At 52.4% G+C, this 25,342-nt stretch overlaps 1 long non-coding RNA gene across 1 annotated transcript in view; it reads right to left on the reverse strand.

Annotated features, from left to right (window-relative positions):
- The window catches only part of LOC133263262 (uncharacterized), a 45,834-nt gene extending 21,068 nt beyond the window's left edge, over positions 1-24,766 (reverse strand). Inside the window, exon 1 of the long non-coding RNA XR_009741458.1 lies at positions 24,717-24,766. This is a non-coding gene — a long non-coding RNA (uncharacterized LOC133263262). The remainder of the gene's footprint in view (positions 1-24,716) is intronic.
- Positions 24,767-25,342: the final 576 nt, after the last annotated feature.

The following is a 25,342-nucleotide window of genomic DNA, read 5'->3' on the forward strand; positions in this document are numbered from 1 at the left end:
GGGCGCTTTAGCCAATGAGCGCAGTGGGGGGGCGGCGTGATAAATACCCGGATGAAGGCGGGACTAAGAATGACTGACGGGCGCTTTAGCCAATGAGCGCTGTGGGGGGCGGCGTGAAAAATACCCGGATGAAGGCGGGACTAAGAGTGACTGACGGGCGCTCTAGCCAATGAGAGCTGTGGGGGGGCGGTGGGAAAATAAAGCGGAAGCTAGGCGGGTCTAAGAGTGACTGACGGGCGCCTTAGCCAATCAGCGCTGTGGGGGGCGGCATAAAAAATACCCGGATGAAGGCGGGACTAAGAGTGACTGACGGGCGCTCTAGCCAATGAGCGCTGTGGGGGGGCGGCGGGAAAAATACCCGGATGAAGGCGGGACTAAGAGTGACTGACGGGCGCTCTAGCCAATGAGCGCTGTGGGGGGGCGGTGGGAAAATAAAGCGGAAGCTAGGCGGGTCTAAGAGTGACTGACGGGCGCTCTAGCCAATGAGAGCTGTGGGGGGGCGGTGGGTAAATAAAGCGGAAGCTAGGCGGGTCTAAGAGTGACTGACGGGCGCTCTAGCCAATCAGCGCTGTGGGGGGGCGGTGTGAAAAATACCCGGATGAAGGCGGGACTAAGAGTGACTGACGGGCGCTCTAGCCAATCAGCGCTGTGGGGGGGCGGCGGGAAAAATACCCGGATGAAGGCGGGACTAAGAGTGACTGACGGGCGCCTTAGCCAATGAGCGCAGTGGGGGGGCGGCTTAAAAAATACCCGGATGAAGGCGGGACTAAGAGTGACTGACGGGCGCTCTAGCCAATGAGCGCTGTGGGGGGGCGGCGGGAAAAATACCCGGATGAAGGCGGGACTAAGAATGACTGACGGGCGCCTTAGCCAATCAGCGCTGTGGGGGGGCGGCATGAAAAATACCCGGATGAAGGCGGGACTAAGAGTGACTGACGGGCGCTCTAGCCAATCAGCGCTGTGGGGGGGCGGCGGGAAAAATACCCGGATGAAGGCGGGACTAAGAGTGACTGACGGGCGCTTTAGCCAATCAGCGCTGTGGGGGGGGCGGCGGGAAAAATACCCGGATGAAGGCGGGACTAAGAGTGACTGACGGGCGCACTAGCCAATGAGCGCTGTGGGGGGGCGGTGGGAAAATAAAGCGGAAGCTAGGCGGGTCTAAGAGTGACTGACGGGCGCTCTAGCCAATGAGAGCTGTGGGGGGGCGGTGGGAAAATAAAGCGGAAGCTAGGCGGGTCTAAGAGTGACTGACGGGCGCTCTAGCCAATGAGCGCTGTGGGGTGGCGGCATGAAAAATACCCGGATGAAGGCGGGACTAAGAGTGACTGACGGGCGCACTAGCCAATGAGCGCTGTGGGGGGGAGGTGGGAAAATAAAGCGGAAGCTAGGCGGGTCTAAGAGTGACTGACGGGCGCTCTAGCCAATGAGAGCTGTGGGGGGGGCGGTGGGAAAATAAAGCGGAAGCTAGGCGGGTCTAAGAGTGACTGACGGGCGCTCTAGCCAATCAGCGCTGTGGGGGGGCGGTGGGAAAATAAAGCGGAAACTAGGCGGGTCTAAGAGTGACTGACGAGCGCTCGTCAGTCACTCTTAGTCCCGCCTTCATCCGTGTATTTTTCAAGCCGCCCCCCCACTGCGCTGATTGGCTAAAGCGCCCGTCAGTCACTCTTAGTCCCGCCTTCATCCGGGTATTTTTCATGCCGCCCCCCCACAGCGCTGATTGGCTAAAGCGCCCGTCAGTCATTCTTAGTCCCGCCTTCATCCGGGTATTTTTCACGCCGCCCCCCCACTGCGCTCATTGGCTAAAGCGCCCGTCAGTCACTCTTAGTCCCGCCTTCATCCGGGTATTTTTCAAGCCGCCCCCCACAGCTCTCATTGGCTAGAGCGCCCGTCAGTCACTCTTAGTCCCGCCTTCATCCGGGTATTTTTCAAGCCGCCCCCCACTCCGCTGATTGGCTAAAGCGCCCGTCAGTCATTCTTAATCCCGCCTTCATCCGGGTATTTTTCATGCCGCCCCCCCACAGCGCTGATTGGCTAAAGCGCCCGTCAGTCATTCTTAGTCCCGCCTTTATCCGGGTATTTTTCACGCCGCCCCCCCACTGCGCTCATTGGCTAGAGCGCCCGTCAGTCATTCTTAGTCCCGCCTTCATCCGGGTATTTTTCATGCCGCCCCCCCACTGCGCTCATTGGCTAGAGCTCCCGTCAGTCACTCTTAGTCCCGCCTTCATCCGGGTATTTTTCAAGCCGCCCCCCCACAGCGCTGATTGGCTAAAGCGCCCGTCAGTCACTCTTAGTCCCGCCTAGCTTCCTCTTTATTTTCCCACCGCCCCCCCACAGCGCTCATTGGCTAGAGCGCCCGTCAGTCACTCTTAGTCCCGCCTTCATCCGGGTATTTTTCAAGCCGCCCCCCCACAGCGCTGATTGGCTAAAGCGCCCGTCAGTCACTCTCAGTCCCGCCTTCATCCGGGTATTTTTCCCGCCGCCCCCCCACAGCGCTGATTGGCTAGAGCGCCCGTCAGTCACTCTTAGTCCCGCCTAGCTTCCGCTTTATTTTCCCACCGCCCCCCCACAGCGCTCATTGGCTAGAGCGCCCGTCAGTCACTCTTAGTCCCGCCTTCATCCGGGTATTTTTCACGCCGCCCCCCCACTGCGCTGATTGGCTAAGGCGCCCGTCAGTCACTCTTAGTCCCGCCTTTATCCGGGTATTTTTCACGCCGCCCCCCCACAGCGCTGATTGGCTAGAGCGCCCGTCAGTCACTCTTAGACCCGCCTAGCTTCCGCTTTATTTTCCCACCGCCCCCCCACAGCTCTCATTGGCTAGAGCGCCCGTCAGTCACTCTTAGACCCGCCTAGCTTCCGCTTTATTTTCCCACCGCCCCCCCACAGCTCTCATTGGCTAGAGCGCCCGTCAGTCACTCTTAGACCCGCCTAGCTTCCGCTTTATTTTCCCACCGCCCCCCCACAGCGCTCATTGGCTAGAGCGCCCGTCAGTCACTCTTAGTCCCGCCTTTATCCGGGTATTTTTCCCGCCGCCCCCCCACTGCGCTCATTGGCTAGAGCGCCCGTCAGTCACTCTTAGTCCCGCCTTCATCCGGGTATTTTTCCCGCCGCCCCCCCACAGCGCTGATTGGCTAAAGTGCCCGTCAGTCACTCTTAGTCCCGCCTTCATCCGGGTATTTTTCAAGCCGCCCCCCCACAGCTCTCATTGGCTAGAGCGCCCGTCAGTCACTCTTAGTCCCGCCTTCATCCGGGTATTTTTCACGCCGCCCCCCCACTGCGCTGATTGGCTAAGGCGCCCGTCAGTCACTCTTAGTCCCGCCTTCATCCGGGTTCTTTTCCCGCCGCCCCCCCACAACGCCCATTGGCTAGAGCGCCCGTCAGTCACTCTTAGACCCGCCTAGCTTCCGCTTTATTTTCCCACCGCCCCCCCACAGCGCTCATTGGCTAGAGCGCCCGTCAGTCACTCTTAGTCCCGCCTTCATCCGGGTATTTTTCAAGCCGCCCCCCACTGCGCTGATTGGCTAAAGCGCCCGTCAGTCACTCTTAGTCCCGCCTTCATCCGGGTATTTTTCATGCCGCCCCCCCACAGCGCTGATTGGCTAAAGCGCCCGTCAGTCATTCTTAGTCCCGCCTTCATCCGGGTATTTATCACGCCGCCCCCCCACTGCGCTCATTGGCTAAAGCGCCCGTCAGTCACTCTTAGTCCCGCCTTCATCCGGGTATTTTTCAAGCCGCCCCCCCACAGCTCTCATTGGCTAGAGCGCCCGTCAGTCACTCTTAGTCCCGCCTTCATCCGGTTTCTTTTCCCGCCGCCCCCCCACAACGCCCATTGGCTAGAGCGCCCGTCAGTCACTCTTAGTCCCGCCTTCATCCGGGTATTTTTCCCGCCGCCCCCCCACAGCGCTGATTGGCTAGAGCGCCCGTCAGTCACTCTTAGACCCGCCTAGCTTCCGCTTTATTTTCCCACCGCCCCCCCACAGCGCTCATTGGCTAGAGCGCCCGTCAGTCACTCTTAGTCCCGCCTTCATCCGGGTATTTTTGAAACCGCCCCCCCACACCGCTCATTGGCTAGAGCGCCCGTCAGTCACTCTTAGTCCCGCCTTCATCCGGGTATTTTTCACGCCGCCCCCCCACTGCGCTGATTGGCTAAGGCGCCCGTCAGTCACTCTTAGTCCCGCCTTCATCCGGGTTCTTTTCCCGCCGCCCCCCCACAACGCCCATTGGCTAAAGCGCCCGTCAGTCACTCTTAGACCCGCCTAGCTTCCGCTTTATTTTCCCACCGCCCCCCCACAGCGCTGATTGGCTAGAGCGCCCGTCAGTCACTCTTAGTCCCGCCTTCATCCGGGTATTTTTCACGCCGCCCCCCACAGCGCTGATTGGCTAGAGCGCCCGTCAGTCACTCTTAGACCCGCCTAGCTTCCGCTTTATTTTCCCACCGCCCCCCCACAGCTCTCATTGGCTAGAGCGCCCGTCAGTCACTCTTAGACCCGCCTAGCTTCCGCTTTATTTTCCCACCGCCCCCCACAGCGCTCATTGGCTAGAGCGCCCGTCAGTCACTCTTAGTCCCGCCTTCATCCGGGTATTTTTGAAACCGCCCCCCCACACCGCTCATTGGCTAGAGCGCCCGTCAGTCACTCTTAGTCCCGCCTTCATCCGGTTTCTTTTCCCGCCGCCCCCCCACAACGCCCATTGGCTAGAGCGCCCGTCAGTCACTCTTAGACCCGCCTAGCTTCCGCTTTATTTTCCCACCGCCCCCCCACAGCGCTGATTGGCTAGAGCGCCCGTCAGTCACTCTTAGTCCCGCCTTCATCCGGGTATTTTTCCCGCCGCCCCCCCACAGCGCTGATTGGCTAGAGCGCCCGTCAGTCACTCTTAGTCCCGCCTTCATCCGGGTATTTTTCACGCCGCCCCCCCACAGCGCTGATTGGCTAAAGCGCCCGTCAGTCACTCTTAGTCCCGCCTTCATCCGGGTATTTTTCCCGCCGCCCCCCGACAGCGCTGATTGGCTAGAGCGCCCGTCAGTCACTCTTAGTCCCGCCTTCATCCGGGTATTTTTCAAGCCGCCCCCCCACAGCGCTGATTGGCTAAAGCGCCCGTCAGTCATTCTTAGTCCCGCCTTCATCCGGGTATTTTTCATGCCGCCCCCCCACTGCGCTGATTGGCTAAGGCGCCCGTCAGTCACTCTTAGTCCCGCCTTCATCCGGGTATTTTTCACGCCGCCCCCCCACTGCGCTGATTGGCTAAGGCGCCCGTCAGTCACTCTTAGTCCCGCCTTCATCCGGGTTCTTTTCCCGCCGCCCCCCCACAGCGCCCATTGGCTAGAGCGCCCGTCAGTCACTCTTAGACCCGCCTAGCTTCCGCTTTATTTTCCCACCGCCCCCCCACAGCGCTGATTGGCTAGAGCGCCCGTCAGTCACTCTTAGTCCCGCCTTCATCCGGGTATTTTTCCCGCCGCCCCCCCACAGCGCTCATTGGCTAGTGCGCCCGTCAGTCACTCTTAGTCCCGCCTAGCTTCCGCTTTATTTTCCCACCGCCCCCCCACAGCGCTCATTGGCTAGAGCGCCCGTCAGTCACTCTTAGTCCCGCCTTCATCCGGGTTCTTTTCCCGCCGCCCCCCCACAGCGCTTATTGGCTAGAGCTCCCGTCAGTCACTCTTAGTCCCGTCTTCATCCGGGTTCTTTTCAAACCGCCCCCCCACAGCGCTGATTGGCTAGAGCGCCCGTCAGTCACTCTTAGTCCCGCCTTCATCCGGGTATTTTTCAAGCCGCCCCCCCCACAGCGCTGATTGGCTAAAGCGCCCGTCAGTCATTCTTAGTCCCGCCTTCATCCGGGTATTTTTCATGCCGCCCCCCCACTGCGCTCATTGGCTAGAGCGCCCGTCAGTCACTCTTAGTCCCGCCTTCATCCGGGTATTTTTCAAGCCGCCCCCCCACAGCGCTGATTGGCTAAAGCGCCCGTCAGTCACTCTTAGTCCCGCCTTCATCCGGGTATTTTTCATGCCGCCCCCCCACAGCTCTCATTGGCTAGAGCGCCCGTCAGTCACTCTTAGTCCCGCCTTCATCCGGGTATTTTTCAAGCCGCCCCCCCACTGCGCTGATTGGCTAAAGCGCCCGTCAGTCACTCTTAGTCCCGCCTTCATCCGGGTATTTTTCATGCCGCCCCCCCACAGCGCTGATTGGCTAAAGCGCCCGTCAGTCATTCTTAGTCCCCGCCTTCATCCGGGTATTTATCACGCCGCCCCCCCACTGCGCTCATTGGCTAAAGCGCCCGTCAGTCACTCTTAGTCCCGCCTTCATCCGGGTATTTTTCAAGCCGCCCCCCCACAGCTCTCATTGGCTAGAGCGCCCGTCAGTCACTCTTAGTCCCGCCTTCATCCGGTTTCTTTTCCCGCCGCCCCCCCACAACGCCCATTGGCTAGAGCGCCCGTCAGTCACTCTTAGTCCCGCCTTCATCCGGGTATTTTTCCCGCCGCCCCCCCACAGCGCTGATTGGCTAGAGCGCCCGTCAGTCACTCTTAGACCCGCCTAGCTTCCGCTTTATTTTCCCACCGCCCCCCCACAGCGCTCATTGGCTAGAGCGCCCGTCAGTCACTCTTAGTCCCGCCTTCATCCGGGTATTTTTGAAACCGCCCCCCCACACCGCTCATTGGCTAGAGCGCCCGTCAGTCACTCTTAGTCCCGCCTTCATCCGGGTATTTTTCACGCCGCCCCCCCACTGCGCTGATTGGCTAAGGCGCCCGTCAGTCACTCTTAGTCCCGCCTTCATCCGGGTTCTTTTCCCGCCGCCCCCCCACAACGCCCATTGGCTAAAGCGCCCGTCAGTCACTCTTAGACCCGCCTAGCTTCCGCTTTATTTTCCCACCGCCCCCCCACAGCGCTGATTGGCTAGAGCGCCCGTCAGTCACTCTTAGTCCCGCCTTCATCCGGGTATTTTTCACGCCGCCCCCCCACAGCGCTGATTGGCTAGAGCGCCCGTCAGTCACTCTTAGACCCGCCTAGCTTCCGCTTTATTTTCCCACCGCCCCCCCACAGCTCTCATTGGCTAGAGCGCCCGTCAGTCACTCTTAGACCCGCCTAGCTTCCGCTTTATTTTCCCACCGCCCCCCCACAGCTCTCATTGGCTAGAGCGCCCGTCAGTCACTCTTAGTCCCGCCTTCATCCGGGTATTTTTGAAACCGCCCCCCCACACCGCTCATTGGCTAGAGCGCCCGTCAGTCACTCTTAGTCCCGCCTTCATCCGGTTTCTTTTCCCGCCGCCCCCCCACAACGCCCATTGGCTAGAGCGCCCGTCAGTCACTCTTAGACCCGCCTAGCTTCCGCTTTATTTTCCCACCGCCCCCCCACAGCGCTGATTGGCTAGAGCGCCCGTCAGTCACTCTTAGTCCCGCCTTCATCCGGGTATTTTTCCCGCCGCCCCCCCACAGCGCTGATTGGCTAGAGCGCCCGTCAGTCACTCTTAGTCCCGCCTTCATCCGGGTATTTTTCACGCCGCCCCCCCACAGCGCTGATTGGCTAAAGCGCCCGTCAGTCACTCTTAGTCCCGCCTTCATCCGGGTATTTTTCCCGCCGCCCCCCGACAGCGCTGATTGGCTAGAGCGCCCGTCAGTCACTCTTAGTCCCGCCTTCATCCGGGTATTTTTCAAGCCGCCCCCCCACAGCGCTGATTGGCTAAAGCGCCCGTCAGTCATTCTTAGTCCCGCCTTCATCCGGGTATTTTTCATGCCGCCCCCCCACTGCGCTGATTGGCTAAGGCGCCCGTCAGTCACTCTTAGTCCCGCCTTCATCCGGGTTCTTTTCCCGCCGCCCCCCCACAACGCCCATTGGCTAGAGCGCCCGTCAGTCACTCTTAGACCCGCCTAGCTTCCGCTTTATTTTCCCACCGCCCCCCCACAGCGCTGATTGGCTAGAGCGCCCGTCAGTCACTCTTAGTCCCGCCTTCATCCGGGTATTTTTCACGCCGCCCCCCCACTGCGCTGATTGGCTAGAGCGCCCGTCAGTCACTCTTAGTCCCGCCTTCATCCGGGTATTTTTCCCGCCGCCCCCCCACAGCGCTGATTGGCTAGAGCGCCCGTCAGTCACTCTTAGACCCGCCTAGCTTCCGCTTTATTTTCCCACCGCCCCCCCACAGCGCTGATTGGCTAGAGCGCCCGTCAGTCACTCTTAGACCCGCCTAGCTTCCGCTTTATTTTCCCACCGCCCCCCCACAGCTCTCATTGGCTAGAGCGCCCGTCAGTCACTCTTAGACCCGCCTAGCTTCCGCTTTATTTTCCCACCGCCCCCCCACAGCGCTCATTGGCTAGAGCGCCCGTCAGTCACTCTTAGACCCGCCTTCATCCGGGTATTTTTCCCGCCGCCCCCCCACAGCGCTGATTGGCTAAAGTGCCCGTCAGTCACTCTTAGTCCCGCCTTCATCCGGGTATTTTTCAAGCCGCCCCCCCACAGCTCTCATTGGCTAGAGCGCCCGTCAGTCACTCTTAGTCCCGCCTTCATCCGGGTATTTTTCACGCTGCCCCCCCACTGCGCTGATTGGCTAAGGCGCCCGTCAGTCACTCTTAGTCCCGCCTTCATCCGGGTTCTTTTCCCGCCGCCCCCCCACAACGCCCATTGGCTAGAGCGCCCGTCAGTCACTCTTAGACCCGCCTAGCTTCCGCTTTATTTTCCCACCGCCCCCCCACAGCGCTGATTGGCTAGAGCGCCCGTCAGTCACTCTTAGTCCCGCCTTCATCCGGGTATTTTTCACGCCGCCCCCCCACTGCGCTGATTGGCTAAGGCGCCCGTCAGTCACTCTTAGTCCCGCCTTCATCCGGGTTCTTTTCCCGCCGCCCCCCCACAACGCCCATTGGCTAGGGCGCCCGTCAGTCACTCTTAGACCCGCCTAGCTTCCGCTTTATTTTCCCACCGCCCCCCCACAGCGCTGATTGGCTAGAGCGCCCGTCAGTCACTCTTAGTCCCGCCTTCATCCGGGTATTTTTCACGCCGCCCCCCCACAGCGCTGATTGGCTAGAGCGCCCGTCAGTCACTCTAAGTCCCGCCTTCATCCGGGTATTTTTCAAGCCGCCCCCCCCACAGCGCTGATTGGCTAAAGCGCCCGTCAGTCATTCTTAGTCCCGCCTTCATCCGGGTATTTTTCATGCCGCCCCCCCACTGCGCTCATTGGCTAGAGCGCCCGTCAGTCACTCTTAGTCCCGCCTTCATCCGGGTATTTTTCAAGCCGCCCCCCCACTGCGCTGATTGGCTAGAGCGCCCGTCAGTCATTCTTAGTCCCGCCTTCATCCGGGTATTTTTCATGCCGCCCCCCCACAGCGCTGATTGGCTAAAGCGCCCGTCAGTCATTCTTAGTCCCGCCTTTATCCGGGTATTTTTCACACCGCCCCCCCCACTGCGCTCATTGGCTAGAGCGCCCGTCAGTCACTCTTAGTCCCGCCTTCATCCGGGTATTTTTCAAGCCGCCCCCCCACAGCGCTGATTGGCTAAAGCGCCCGTCAGTCACTCTTAGTCCCGCCTTTATCCGGGTATTTTTCCCGCCGCCCCCCCACAGCGCTGATTGGCTAGAGCGCCCGTCAGTCACTCTTAGACCCGCCTAGCTTCCGCTTTATTTTCCCACCGCCCCCCCACAGCGCTCATTGGCTAGAGCGCCCGTCAGTCACTCTTAGTCCCGCCTTCATCCGGGTATTTTTCCCGCCGCCCCCCCACAGCGCTCATTGGCTAGAGCGCCCGTCAGTCACTCTTAGTCCCGCCTAGCCGCCCATCGCCCACCGCCCCCCCACAGCGCTCACTGTGATTGGTTCCTTGGCCAATGGCGCCCGCGGGTTGCCTGAAATCGGGTCTCCTTGCCGCTCTGCGGCTCCTCTCCTGCAGTACCGAGTTTCGACCACAGGATGGCAGCAGCTAGCGTTGCACTGAGCCACCTCTTTGCCCCCCCCCCACGGTCCATTAACTGCAGTACCTCCTCTTGGGCACGTGATGGCAGCAGCGAGCCGTGTCCTGCGCCACGCCATTCCCCCCCCCGCAGTACCGAGGTTTGGACACGTGGTGGCAGCACACGCGGACTTTTCGGTACCAAAGTCACTTTCTTTCTTCTAGGCGTCCCGTACCTAAACGGGCAAAAATGGGTTAGAAAAGGAAAACAAAACGGTTTAAAACACGTTACAAATGTCCAAAGAAGGTATGGAAATGGCCCAAAATGGATTAAAACAATTAAGAAGTGGGTAAAAACCGTTTAGAAATGGGAAAAAATGGCTTAAAACGGGTTAGAAGTGGGCAAATAAGGGACAGAAATGGCCATAAATTGTTCAGAAACAGCCAAAAAAAAAAAAGCTTCAAACGGGTTACAAATGGGAAAGATGGGTTAGAAATATCCAAAAATGGCTTAAAACTGGTAATAAATGGGCCAAAAATGGGATAGAATTGGCCATAAATTGTTCAGAAATAGACGAAAATGGCTTAAAATAGGTTAGAAATGGGGGAAATGGCTTAGAAACAGAAAAAAAAAATGGCTTCAAACGGATAAGAAATGGGCAAAAATGTGCTTCAAGTGCCAAAAATTGGGTTAGAAATGAAGAAAAAAAAGTTTAGAAATGGCCAAAATGGCTTAAAACAGATTAGAACTGGACATAAAGGGGTTACAAACGGCTAAAATTAGCATGAATCGGGTTGCAAGTGGCCAAAAATGGGTTAGAAATGGTCAAAAATGGCTTAAAACTGGGAACAAATGGGCAAAAATGGGTTAGAAAAAGAAAAAAGTGGGTTAAACTGAGTTAGAAATGGGCCAAAAAGAGGTGGAAATTAGAAAAAAAGGCTTTAAATGGGATAGAAGTGGACAAAATCAGGTCAGAAGCGGCAAAAAGAGTTTAGAAATAGCAAATAAAAGCTTACAACGGTTTAGAAGTGGGCATAAATGCGCTAGAAATAGCCAAAGACGGGTAAAAAATGGCTTACAATTTGGCAAAAAATGGGTTGGAAATGGCCAAAAGCAGTTTAGAAATACAAAAAAAAAAAAAAAACCGAAACCCAAAAACACATTAAAATAGGCTAAAAAAGGGAAAAATGTGTAAAAAAAAAAAAAAAAAAACAAAAAGCCAAAATGGCTTAAAATGGGTTAGAAATTACCAAAAATGGCTTAAACTAGGTTAGAAATGGTCAAAAAATGGTTAGAAATGGCCAAAATTGGGTTAGAAATTGGCCAAATGGGCCAAATTAGAAATGGGAAAAAAAGCTTTTAAATGGGTTAGAAATAGCCAAAAAATAGCTCAAACTGGTAAGAAATGGGCAAAAATGGGACAGAAATGGCCATAAATGGCTCCTTCTTTCCCTCCTTCCTTCAATCCTTCCTTTTTCCTTCCCTTCCTCCTTTCTTTCCCTCCCTTCCTCCAGGAGAGTGAACACAAGAGCAGAGGTTCTGAGGCGATCTAATGCAAGAGAAGGTAAGGGGACAATTGAATGCGGGGAAGAGAACAGAAGGGAAGAGAATCTAAGAGATTACTAGAGAAGAGCATCTAGGGGAAAAGAATAACAGGGAACATAAGAGATCTAACAGAATCTAACATCGTAAGATTAGAGAATTGAAGAGCATCTAAGAAGACAATACAGGGGAGAGAATATCACGGAATAGAAGAGAATCTAAGACTAGAAGAGTAGAGAAGAGAACCTAAGAGAAGCCAAGAGAGAAAAACTGAAGAGCATACAGGAAAAGGGAAGAGAAATTTAGAGAATCTAAGAAACGGAAGAGACTGTAAGAGTATACAAGCAAATAAAGTAGAAGGGAATCTAAGCGAAGAATATGTAAGCAAATATAGAAGAGAGACGGGAGTAAGCGAAAACACTATACAGGGTAAGACAATAGAAGAGAAAATAAGAAAATGTAGGACTATAAAAAAAGGGAAGAGAATATAAAAGAGGGAAGAGACTCTCAGAGAGCAGAAGGGAAGGGAATATAAGAGAAAGGAACGTATGATGAGAGACTGCAAGAGAGTCTAAGATAAGGGAAGAGAGCGTAAGGGAAGAGAAAAGAGAAGGGAACAGAAGAGAATATTAGAGAACATAAGGGAAGGGACTAGAAGAGACTAAGAGAATATAGGACAATAGAAGAGAGTAAAGAGAAGGGAATATAAGAACATGCAAAGGGACAGAAGAGAAGGGAGTAGAAGAGAACAGAGATTAGAAAAGACTAAGAGAATATATGGAAAGAGAATATAAAGGAATCTAAGAAAACAGAACGAGAAGGGAAGGGAAGAGACTGGAAGAAAATGGAAGAGACTAAGGGAATATAGGAGAAAAGAGTACAAGAGACAGGAAGGGAAGAGACTGTAAGAGAGTATTAGGGAAGACAAGACAGAAGAAACGTGCTCCTGGCCTGGTAACATCTTTATTTTTTCAGGACAACTATTTAGTTTCATTAAAAGCAGGAATCTTTAAATATACAGAGTCTTGTCTATCACGGAGTTCTGAGCCCCTGCAGCAGTCATCAAGCTGTGAGAGGCAGCTGCACAGAGGGAATCCTTTCTCCAGCGCAAGCAGCCGAGCAGAGATCCGTTACAGCCACCCATCGGTGTCACCTGTGCAGCCACACGAATGCCACCAACAGAGCAGATAAGCTCTGGCAGCAGGCACCGAACAGGAGGGGACGCTGCCCTGTGCACGGAAGGCAGAGGCACGTTCCCGACGCGCTTGCTGGGTGCGCGCCAAGTAGCGATTACAGAGTTTTCCATTCACGTCCCCGGTGGCCTTACCTCTTCCTCCCGTGCCACTTTGCCGTGCTTCACTGCAGCATCCAAGGACCTTGCCGCTGCACGGCTGGGCTCAGCAGCACTCTGCGTGCTGGGCAGCATGCATCACCTGCACGGCTCTGTGATCACCAGGCTGCCGCAAAGGCAGCGGTAGAGAGGGGTCCCTCGGAAATGTGCTGTCTGCCTGCAGGCACCGCCCCGTCATGGCATCCTCTTGAGATCAGGGGCTAAATACACATCTCTGTCCCTGAGAGTGGGGCCCGGGGCTGCCGGGAAAGCCCATCCGTGGAACAGGCTGTGTGCGTTCTCGTCTGTAAGCCCCCCCATCGCTATGGTACAGCTGATGTCTTGTCACTGTCAAACGTTTACCAGGTAATACCCCTTAGTGAACTAGAAACTTGCACTAACGCCGCATGCCTGGCAGGCTAGGAAAGGTAGATACATTTGGGGTTATGCACACGAAAGCTCTACATCCTGCTGTGGTTCAAGTGCCACTGTTCTTGTCGGTAAAGGGAAAAGCAGCCTCAGGCCTCCTGCTGGGCTCAGGGGTCCATCAGCTGCACCAGAGGAGCTTTGCTTTCAAGATGCGATACTTGCTACGCTGGTAAGTGACCAGGTCAAACACGCTGAAATAACAGTGAATATGCCCAGAGCTTGGTGTTACTCGCGTTGGTACTGGTACTGGCGGTAGCAAACGTTTACTGTGAACCACATGCTGAACAGACATGCTCAGCATTTCAAATAAGCCAGTTTCCCCCTCCCTGGCTGCATTAAAATATGTTCCCCCAGATGAATTTAACCTCGTGGCAGCAAAGCACTTTAGCTCAAGGTACCAAAGAGGAGCTTCAGCAAGGGCACAGTCCCACCGGACACACCAAAGAGTGCGAGGACGAGCAGCCCTTCCGTAAGAAAGAAGGATAACTGTGGCTTTGGGGTTTTGAAGAGACCCCCAGCAGCTGTAGGGAAAGGCCTGCATTCCCTGGGGTTCTAACCATAGGATCACAGAACGGTTTTGGTTGGAAGGAACCTTTAAAGGTCTTCCAGTCCAGCCTCCCCTGCAATGAGCAGGGACATCTTCAACTAGATCAGGGTGCTCAGAACCACATCCAGCCTGGCCTTGAGTGTCTCCAGGGATGGTGCACCCACCACCTCTCCGGGCAACCTGTGCCAGTCCTTTACCCCCCTCATTACAGAAAAATAACGGGGCTGACCTGCAGTTCCTGGTCCTCCCTCCAGCCCTCGCCTTCTCCTCAGCAGTGCAGCTCTTCTGCTGCAGAGCTGGGATCCCTCTCAGGAAAATCAGCTCTTAGCCCTGAAACTGCCCCACGAGTCTCTGCCCACACCAGCAGATCAGGACGGCAAAGCTTTGTCAAGTCGCCTACGTCGCCTAGACAGAAGGCATCGTAAACAAGGACAACACACTGTGAGTTCTGTGGTGGACCCCCATTGGGTTGGAGAGACTGCATGGGTACTAATTCAACAAAGACAACACCAAGAGCCTTAAACTCTGCTGGTAGTACCCAAATGTCAAGAGGAAACCGGGGACCTGCATCGTTACTACATCCAACAGCACGATTAGAAAAATAGTGGGAATTCCCCCTAGAGCTGCTGCAAAACAGCCTGCAAGCAAAGCAATTGCTGTTTAGGAAAAAGCAACGCAATGATCTCAACCCAGGAAGGCAAATCAAGCTGAGATTTCCTGTGACAACGTTTTCGATCCCACGAATGTAATTGACTGGAAGGGAAAAAACTTCTTGAATTAAGCACGTAAACAAGTTGAACAAAACAACCTCTTCCTTGATCAAGCAGAGGATGTGCTTCTGCTCTGATTTACTGGCCCCGGGTATTTCTACGGGAGGATCTAGATCTGTCCAGCTGTTAAAGTGTCACTCCGCATGCATGCCAGCGTAAGAGGAAACAAAGTCCTGCATCCAGATCTTGAGTCCCAACTCAAGAGGGATGTGGATGTGGAGCCAGGCAGAGAGAGATGGGCTTGTTCAGCCTGGAGAAGAGAAGACTCCTTAAGGGGAGACCTTAGAGCAGCTCCAGTGCCTAAAGGGGCTACAAGAAACCTGGAGAGGGGCTCTTTGGACAAGGGCCTGTAGGGATAGGCCAAAGGGGAATGGCTTTAACCTGACAGAGGGGGGACTGAGACGAGCTCTCAGTCGGAAGCTCTTCCCTGCGAGGATGCTGAGGCGCTGGCACAGGGTGCCCAGAGAGGCTGTGGCTGCCCCATCCCTGGCAGTGTTCAAGGCCAGGTGGGACACAGGGGCTTGGAGCAAGCTGCTCTAGCGTGATGTTGTCTCCGCCCGCCCGTGGCAGGGGTTGGACGTGGATGAGCTTTAAGGTCCCTTCCAACATGATTCTATAAAATGCAGAAATGGGGAGGATAACTACAGGCAAATTACAGACCAGCTGGTGAAAGCAGAGGGTAAATGCATTTCCTCTCCTGGCAAGGTCAGAGCAGCATGTGCTACAATTCCCAGATATACCTCTGCTCTCCTCTGTTGCTTCCCATTAGCAGAAACCTTTCTTTTCTTTTTGGTCTTGCAGCTGAAAGAAAGAGGTTAAAAAATCTTGTGGAGCTCTCGAAAGGGTCTGTTCTGGCACACACCATGTCCACACGAGCGCACGCTGCTCTGAAACAGAAGGGTTCTTATATTTACCTAAGAACAAGAACCGGGTTTTTCTTCAGCTCAAGAAACCACTGATGCGAGTCCGCAGCATCAGCACTGATGAGGCTGATACGCTGGTGTGTCTAACACAGATACCACATCTGCCACCTTGCTTAGCTTAGGTTTCGGCACAGCTGCTGAGCACCGCTGCTAGCCACCAAACACACTGGCCGAGGAAGCGCTGAGTGATGAGATGCTAGACCTCAGTGGAAAGTTCTGCCACCGTTTATTTAGCCAGAAGATCGACACCGAAGGCCAAACGGGGATAACATCCCCTATGCAGGAGGAGGAGGTGCCAGAGAAACCCTTAAGTACAGCGAGCTGTTGGTGCTGGGCACCAGCCCTGTACGTGTAGCCTGTGCCCATCCTGCAGCCCCACAGGCTGGCCCTGCTCCTCCTGGCCAGGATGCGTGGCTGCACAGCCCCCCCGTGTCCTGCCTCTGCTGACACCCGCTGCTGATTCTGTGGCCCTAAACCTACAGGGAATCCCACTTGGGGCTCATTCTCTCTTGCTCTCTGCGGGCTGCTGCTCAGGGTCCTGCCGGGGCTGGAGGGAGGCAGAGGAGCATCAAGTACCTGGTTTCTATGCGGCAGCGCAGCCCCTGCGATGCAGACCTCCACGCAGCAGGTCGTCAGCTCTTTCCGTTTCTGTTCTTACTCCAGGGTATTCCCTAGGCACTTTACCTGGAAGATCACAGCACATTATTTCCTAACAGGAGCTGGGGATCGGAAGCTAAATCCATTCTAACACGGGAAACAAGCGATTCAAAAAACTTCCCTTTTGATCCAATGAACCCTTGCATCCACTCCCAGGGTCTCTTGAAGCAGCTCCGTGCTTAGGCTGATGACACGACTGCTTTCAAGGGATGCAGGGACAGATGAGCCTGAAAGAACACAAGTTTCAAGAAAAGAACAAAGCGTCGTGCCTTAGGGCATTGTATTTGAGAGCTGTGAGCAACAGCAGCAAGGTCAGAGCAGGCAGTTTCCAGATTTCTTTATGCTGTCTGGAAACGGGGAGGAAAAGCCCCTCACCTAAGCGCTGTGGCCCTCACCTAGAGCTCTTCTGCCCCAGAAGCAGTGAGTGTGTCCCCTCATTCTTTCTGGCTGTGCTTCCCTCCCAGGTCAGCTGGCTGCCCAGGGCCTGCCCAGCAGTGCCCACGGTTGCATTAACACCCCTGTGAAGTGCTGCCCTGCCCAAGTCTAGTCTCATACCTGTGCAGCATACATATGACATCTTTGCTGACAGCTCTTGAGCCCCAACTCAAGAGGGACGTGGAGCTGCTCGAGTGAGCCAGAGGAAACCATGGAGATGCTGCGAGGGCTGGAGCACCTCTGCTGTGGAGCCAGGCAGAGAGAGATGGGCTGGGTCAGCCTGGAGAAGAGAAGGCTCCTGAAGGGGAGACCTTAGAGCAGCTCCAGTGCCTAAAGGGGCTCCAGGAAACCTGGAGAGGGGCTTTGGACAAGGGCCTGTAGGGACAGGCCAAGGGGAATGGCTTTAACCTGACAGAGGGGAGACTGAGAGGAGCTCTCAGGCAGAAGCTCTTCCCTGTGAGGGTGCTGAGGCGCTGGCACAGGGTGCCCAGAGAAGCTGTGGCTGCCCCATCCCTGGCAGTGCTCAAGGCCAGGTTGGACACAGGGGCTTGGAGCAAGCTGCTCTACTGAAAGGTGTCCCTGCCTGAGGCAGGGGGTTGGACCTGGATGAGCTTTAAGGCCCCTCCCAACCCAAACCATTTCAGATCAGGACATTTTTCCATCCCCGGTGATAGGCAGGAAGGTGCTAAGTCCCCAGCTCCCCCTCCCTCTCTGGGGGTGGGCACTCACTGCAGGGGCAGCTCTCCAGCTCAGGGGGCAATTCTCCTTTCGGAGACAGCCTCCTGGAAGGATGCAGCCGTTTCATCCTGTTTCAGGGCAACACCTCTCCATGTGCTGTCACTGCAACCGGCCACAAACTTCCCCTCTGTTGGGGGAAGAGAGGGAAACCGATGTGTTTGACTGCTGGAAAAGCTTTGCGGTGTGAGAGCTTCGCAGAAACTGCACTTTGCTGTTACTGTCAGTCATTTGGGCTATACAGGCTGACATACCCGGAACACTGCAGTTACTGCAGATAAAGACTGTGAAGGTAGTATTTTATCCTGGCTGCTCTCCTCAGCCAAAACCATTGCAGCAAGCTGGGTTAATGCATGGATTCACATGCTGCCACCACCAATGCAGCCTCTGCTGCTGCACCTTTCTCTGCACAAACACTCACCCCAGCTCTAAACCTGGCTCCCACCCACATCAGCCTAGGAGCTCTCGTGCCTCTCAACACTCCCTCACGTTGTCTAGGTCCGAGGGTGCACTGAAGATGCTGCTCAAATGCTAGAAACACCAGATGAAGGGACAACACTTACAAGGAATGCTCTTTAAGTAATACTTAAAACTAGTGCTCTGACCACCGTTAACTTTCTTGGAATGCACCAATGAGCACACCGCGGCAAGCTCTCCTCGTTAAATTTCAGTGTGACAGAGCAGAATCTCAGAGTGTTTGTCATAAGTGATTCTCTTTAGCAGTAAAAATACATCATTACTTTTACTGTTAAGCAGGTATCCTGCTTGTACAGGTTTACTTGAGTATTTTCCATGCTAGATAAAATAACCAACTGGAACAGTCAACAATGAGCAGTAAGCTCCAGGTCTGTCACCTACGCCAACTGCAGCTGGATCATATCTCTACCCTTTTCTTTATGCAGCACTCCTGATTTTGGCGGAATTATGTATTTTAGACATTGTTTAGCCAAATGCTCCTCTATGATTCTATGATACAACATTACATACAATGACCTACCTTCTTGTGCTAGACAAAGCTCCAGGGTAATGGCTATTTTGTAACATCAGAATTAGCAGTGAAATTCAGAACGCTCTTTAGCCAGGCCCTGAAATATGTAACATAAAATAAGATACAACCTCCCTTACCTCAACTTCCAGACAATAACCCAGAAGGGACTGCTTCAGGGAAGCTTACTCTTGCCTACAGAAAACAGAGAGGAAAAAAAAAACATCTGAAGAAAATAACATTATTTTTCAAAAACTTTACTCTATTTTTCTCCCCAGCCACATGTTCTTGCTACTTTCTGTTGCTGGGTTTCTTTTTATAGAGAGCAATGATTTATGGGAGGACTCCTGACTTTCAACCAGCTGTAGCCACTGCTGAGATCAGGGAACAAACCTGGGCTCAATTAGGCAGGGAGTAATCTGCTTTTTCACCGCCACGGCCACCACCCCCGCCCCCATTAAATGAACACAGTATATTTGAAAGTATTTTTCTTGTACAAAAAACCAACACAATCAGCAGAAGGAAATGAGGGGAAACTACAGAAATGAATAAACCAAGTGCTCAAAGGCAGAAAATGAGCACTTTTCCACCTACAAATCCTAGCCTAGTAACTGTATGTGCTATAGTATTAAGTAAAACAGTTCAGAAATGAGCTGATGATTAAACTGAAGCTGACTGAAGTTTCTCAATCCGTTTTCACCTTCCACTTGTGCTGCTGGAATCACATAAACTTGCTCCAAGGTTAGAGAGATGAGAGCACCGTATCCCGGAACATTTCCTCTCTTAGCTGTGAGCAGTGTTTAATTCATAACCCAGGCTTCTGTCTGATTTCTATCGGTGTCACTTCAAATCCTACCGCTGCAATGGAAGTAAAAGAATTCTCTGGACTCCACCTCCAGAAGACAGACTCTTAAACGCCTGAAGCACACCTCCTCTGACCCCGAGACACATCCCTTCGTTGCGGGTGCCTCAGAGGGTTAGACAACATTTAAACCAGCCCAACAGTGGTGCACGGTTACACGCAGCAGGCCCTGTCTCCTCCATCTGAAACCAAGAAGCTGTGCAGAGGCAGAAGCAGAGGCAGAGGTTTCCCTCAGCCGTGGGGTGTTGGGAGGTTTGCACAGGGACAGGGGAACTGGCTTCAGGTCCCACAGATCTGACACAGCCTCAGAATCCAGACCCAGATCGTCAGGGATGACGCTTACGCTGCCTTGTGCCAGTCGGATTGTTTTAAACACGCTGCCCTTGTAAGAGAAAGCAGTGAAGCACTTGTGAAAACCACAAGTGATGACATTTGTGACGGTTCGTTCCACAGCCTCAGGTCAGCATCCAAGAAAATTCAGTGACCTGAATGTAAACACGTCTACAAAAGATGCACAGAGTTTTTCATCTCAGTTCTGGGGCCCTCAAGGAGGGGGCATACACAGACTGAGAGAGAAAAATGCCCCTCCTTATCTTCATCAGGACTTAGTTATTGCCTTCTGCTTCCCCACTGTGAAGGCTGAACACAGCTTAAAGCTTAAAACAGGATAGAAATGGCCATCAATTGTTCAGAAATAGCCAAAAAAGACTTAAAAAGCGTAACAAGCGGGCAAAAATAAGACAGAAGTGGCCATCAATTGTTTAGAAGCAGCCAAAAAAGACTTGAAATGGGTTATCAATGGGAAAAATGGGTTAAAAACAGCCAAAAGAGTCTTAAAACTGGTAAGAAATGGGAGAAAATAAGATGGGAATGAGCAGCAATTGTTCAGAAATAGCCAAAAAAGACTTGAAATGGGTTAGAAAGGGCCAAAAATGGTTTAAACCAAGTAGGGAAAGGGCAAAAAGGGGTTAGAAACAACAAGCGATTGGTCAGAACAGGACAAAACCACTTTGGAATCGGACAAAAGGGCTTAAAAAGAGTTAGAACTGGGCAGAAAAGTGTTAGAAATAGGCCAAGCCAGTTTAGAAAGAGCTAAGAAAAGCTTAAAACGGGCTAGAAATGGCAAGGAACTGTGCAGAAATACAGCAAAATGGCTTAAAACTAATAAGAAACAGGCAAAAGAAGATAGAAAGGATCATCAATTGTTTAGAAGCAGCCAAAAAAGACTTAAAAAGGGTTAGCAATGGGAAAAATGGGTTAGAAATAGCCAAAACAGTCTTAAAACTGGTAAAAAATGGGAGAAAATAAGATAGGACTGACCAGCAATTGTTCAGAAATAGCAAAAAAAAAAAAAAAGACTTAAAATGGGTTAGAAAGGGATAAAAATGGTTTAAATGAAGATGGGAAAGGGCAAAACCAGGTTAGAAATGGCAAGAAGTTGGTAGGAGCAGGACAAAAAGGGTTTGAAAATGGCCAAAAGGGCTTAAAAAGACTTAGAACTTGGCAAAAAAGGGTTAGAAATAGGCCAAGCCAGTTTAGAAAGAGCTAAGAAAAGCTTAAAACAGGCTAGAAATGGCAAGGAACTGTTCAGAAGTAGCAAAAAACTGTTCAGAAGTAGCAAAAAAAAAAGTAGCCCATTAGCTAATAAATGGGCAAAAATAAGATAGAGATGACTGTAAACTGTATAGAAATAGCACAAAGGAGTTAAACTGGGTTAGAAATGAATAACAATGTTTCAAAGGTAGTCAAGATAGGGCAAAAATGGGTTGGGTTAGAAGGGGCAAGAACTAGCCAAAATGGTTTGGGAATGGCCAAAATGGCTTAAAAAGAAATAGAACACGCCTAAAAAGGGTTAGAAATAGCTCAAGCCAGTTTAGAAATAGCTAAGAAAAACTTAAAACAGGCTAGAAATGGCCATCAATTGTTCAGAAATAGCCAAAAAAGACCTAAAAAGGGTAAGAAGTGGGCAAAAATAAGATAGAAGTGGCCATCAATTGTTTAGAAGCAGCCAAAAAAGACTTGAAATGGGTTATCAATGGGAAAAATGGGTTCAAAACAGCCAAATAGTCTTAAAACTGGTAAGAAAAAATAAGATAGGAATGAGCAGCAATTGTTCAGAAATAGCCAAAAAAGACTTGAAATGGGTTAGAAAGGGCCCAAAATGGTTTAAACCAAGTTGGGAAAGGGAAAAAAAAGGGGTTAGAAATGGCAAAAAATTGGTAAGAACAGGACAAAACCAGTTTGGAAACGGCCAAAAGGGCTTAAAAAGACTTAGAACTTGGTAAAAAAGGCTTAGAAGTCGGCCAAGCCACTTTAGAAAGAGCTAAGAAAAGCTTAAAACAGGCTAGAAACGGGCCAAAATAAGATAGGAATGACAGGCAATTTTTTTAGAAATAGAACAAAGGAGATAAAAGGGGTTAGAAATGGATAAAAATGTTTCAAAGGTAGTCAGGATAGGGCAAAAATGGGTTAGAAGTGGCAAGAACAGCAGAGAAACGGTTTGGGAATGGCCAAAGTGGCTTAAAAAGACTTAAAACTTGCTAAAAAAGGGTTAGAAATAGGCCAAGCCAGTTTAGAAATAGCTGTCCACAGAGGCAAGGGCAAAAACGGGTTAGAAATGGCAAGAGATTGGTAAGAACAGGACAAAAATGGTTTGGAAACGGCCAAAAGGGCTTAAAAAAAAGTTAGAATTGGGCAGAAAAGGGTTAAAAACAGCTCAAGCCAGTTTAGAAAGAGTTAAGAAAAGCTTAAAACAGGCTAGAAATGGCCATCACTTGTTCAGAAATAGCCAAAAAAGACTTAAAAGCGTAACAAGTGGGCAAAAATAAGACAGAAGTGGCCATTGCTTAGAAATAGCCAAAAATATATAAAATGAGTTATCAATGGGAAAAATGGGTTAGAAACAGCCAAGAGTCTTAAAACTGGTAAGAAATGGGGAAAAAGAAGGTAGGAACGACCAGCAACTGTTCAGAAATAGCCAAAAGACTTCAAATAGATTAGAAAGGGCCAAAAATGGTTTAAAACAAATTGGGAAAGGCCAAAAAGAGGTTAGAAACGGCAAGAGATTGATAGGAACAGGGAAAAAAAAAACGGTTTGAAAATGGCCAAAAGGGCTTAAGAAGACTTAGAATTGGGCAAAAAAGGGTTAGAAACAGGCTACGCCAGTTTGGAAATAGCTAAGAAAATCTTAAAACAGGCTAGAAATGGCAAGGAAATGTTCAGGAAAAGCCAAAAAAGACTTAAAAAGGGTAAGAAGCGGGGGGGGGGGGAGTGGCCATCAATTGTTTAGAAATAGCCAAAAAAAAACCCTTAAAATGGGTTAGAAATTGGCAAAAAAGGGTTAGAAATGGCCAAAAACGGATTAAACCAAGTTAGGAAAAGGCAAAAATGGGTTAGAAATAGCAAGAAATTGCTACAGAGCAAGCAGATTGCTAGTAACACCAGCCTTTTTCACTCTCATCACTACTGCGACCGCATTATGGCCCCTTACACAGACACTGGTAGCCTTGCAGAAAAAGCATAAAGAGAATTGTGCTTCCTTCTGTGAGCAGCATATGCAGAGGAGGAGATTTACCAAGGCAGAAACTGGAGCAAGACAGCGACTGAACCTCCTGAATATCTATTAACAGATACCAAGTTGAAAGGGCACTTACTCACTGCGACCCACGTTTGCCTCGGCTGCAGGTACACTCTGAAGTCTCTCTGGAATCCAGCATCAGAAACAGTGAGGTCAGACCCAAGGTATTCCTTCGAGATGCTCGTAACAACGCCACACGCCTGTTAAGAAACAGTCAAGCTCCAATGAGTGCTTCTGAAGAGTGCAAAGACCATGCTGGGGTTGTTTGAAACCTTGACGAGTGAAGCGTTTTGCCCTCAGCACCTCAGGTAAGCGAAACCCAAACACGCATTACTGCCAGACTAGGCAGCTACAACATCACATCTATAGAAAAGCAAGATCGGTACAAGTGCATGCGGACTAAGCACACCCTGATTGGATAGTTCAGGGTGCTACATGTGGTGCCAAGTTTCAGCACAGCTGGATTCTTACTAAATTTCGCTGCCATTTAAGTCCTTCTCCCTTAACTGGGTCTAAACCCAGGCACTAGTTCTCCCAGCTACAGCATCTAACTCATGTAATCACTTACTTTCCGTGCCCCAAATTAAGCAGTACCTAACTCAGCACGTAACTCATTAAGCACGTAACTCAGGAGCCTTAAGAACTGGTTTGAGACACTCCCCTCTACTGCTGTGGAGTACTTAAGTCCTAAAGGATACTTGCCACAATACCACAACCACATGGAAGCATTCCATCACCTCCTGATACATACAGACCTTGCGAGGACTGTTAACACCAGGCTTGCACAACTGTTTGAAGTAATTCCACTGATTTGCTCTCTATCTGTAGGAAGCCTGAACATCAGTGTAGGTCACAAATCTGCCCGGGCTTTTTGAGACAGAAAGCTGCAAGAAAAGAAGGGTTTGAAATACCCTCACTTCAACAAGCACACTCTGTGCTTAAAGACAATGTCATCTTTGGGTGACAGTGTTGTGGTTTAGACCCAGTCAGACATAAATCAGCCATGCAGACTCTCTCTCACTGCCCCCCTTTTGTTCCCCCTGCTCCCAGAGGGATGGGAAGAAGAATAGAAAGCATGTAACTCTCATGGGTTGAGATAACAGTTTATTAACTAAGGTATAACACAAACCACTGCTGCTACCACCTATAACAATGATAAAGGAAATAAGGAAGAGAATACAACACCTCACCACCCACTGACTCACCCCACCCTGCCCGCCCTAGCACCAACCAATACCCAGTCCAACCCCGCAGTGAACTAGCCCTTCCAGGTAACTCTCAGCTGCACGCTGGGCATGACGTGCTGTGGTATGGAATACCTCTTTGGTCAGTTTGGGTCAGGTGTCCTGTCTCTGCTTCCTCCCGGCTTCCCCTCCTCCCTGGCAGAGCATGAGGCTCACAAAGTCCTTGGTCAGACCAAACATTTGAGCAGTAACTAAAACCATCGGTGTTATCAGTGCTGTTCCCAAGCTGAAAGTCAGAAAGTCAGCACTGCACCACTACCAAGAAGGAGAAAAATGACTGCTACTGCTGAACCCAGGGCAGACAGACACGCTCTGTGGTTAAAAAGAATGCTACCTTTGTACAACCTATAAAACTAAGCCGCCATAGTTAAACAGTAAGTTGGGGTACCATGTGCCTGCCAGAAAGTTCTGAAATTGAACCCTAAAAGGATGTAAGTAAAGAAGAGGAAGGCTCCTGCTGGACACCTGCACAGACAGCACACAGCCAGGAGCCTGTCCACAGAGCACCAGGACAGTCGAGAAACGGGAGACTTCCCCAGAAACAAGCCCCGAGACATTTTCAGTTCACCCTCAAATAAGCAGTGGCAAGGCGCAGGATGCCGGGCCAGGAGCCTCCGAGGCGCCTGAGATTCACCAAGGGAGATGAAGGCAGAATGAAGCGCACTGGGGGCTGCTGAGCCGGCTCGTCCCCGGCAGACCGCAACCGGACCGCACCGGGCGCTGTGAGGCTTCCCGCGCCGGGCTCCCAGCGGGCAGGAGACGTCCCTCTGCGCCCGCCCAAGGCCTCCCCGCTCGCCCCGGACCCCCGGTGGGCTCGGATCTCACCCGCTGCCGCCGCTGCCGGGACCCGGACCCTGCCCGCCGCCATGCTGCTCCCGCGCGCTGCGCATGCGGCACCGACACGGCGCCGGGGGGACCGAAGCTGGCGCGCGAACACCGGGCTGCGGCCACGAGCACCCCAACGCGCGGCCCCGCCGGCCATTGCTCACCGGAAGCCAGCAGCCACCACGTGACACCGGCCACTTCCGGGGACAGCTGCGGGGACAAAGAGAGCAGCACGGCTCATGCGCGGAGCCCGGGCTGCAGTACCCAGCTCTGGACACAGGATGGCAGCAGCGAGAGCGCCGGCGCCACACCGCCCCCCCACTCCCCCCTTCCCCGCTGCACCGAGTTTCGGGCGTGTCATGGAAAGGTCTTTGTGAGGGATTCAGCCCCAAATCCAGCTGTGACCCCCTTTCTTCAGAGGACCCCCTCAGTCCTCTACTCACCTGCTCCTCTGCGGAATCATCGCAGATAAATAAAAATGCGTAAAGAGAATAAAAAGCGCAAGAGCAGGATGTGATTATAAACTGCTACAAAGCAAACGCAAAGCGAGAAAAGCGAACAAGCCTGGAAGAACCTCCAATAAGAGTTCCCTTTGCAACTTAGCCCAGCCCCAGTACTGCAGAGCC

The sequence above is a fragment of the Pezoporus flaviventris genome, unplaced genomic scaffold (genome assembly GCF_033815535.1).
Source record: "Pezoporus flaviventris isolate CSIRO_AGI_PZ_B2104156 unplaced genomic scaffold, CSIRO_AGI_Pfla_v1 ptg000262l, whole genome shotgun sequence".
In the NCBI taxonomy this organism is placed as follows: Eukaryota; Metazoa; Chordata; class Aves; order Psittaciformes; family Psittacidae; genus Pezoporus; species Pezoporus flaviventris.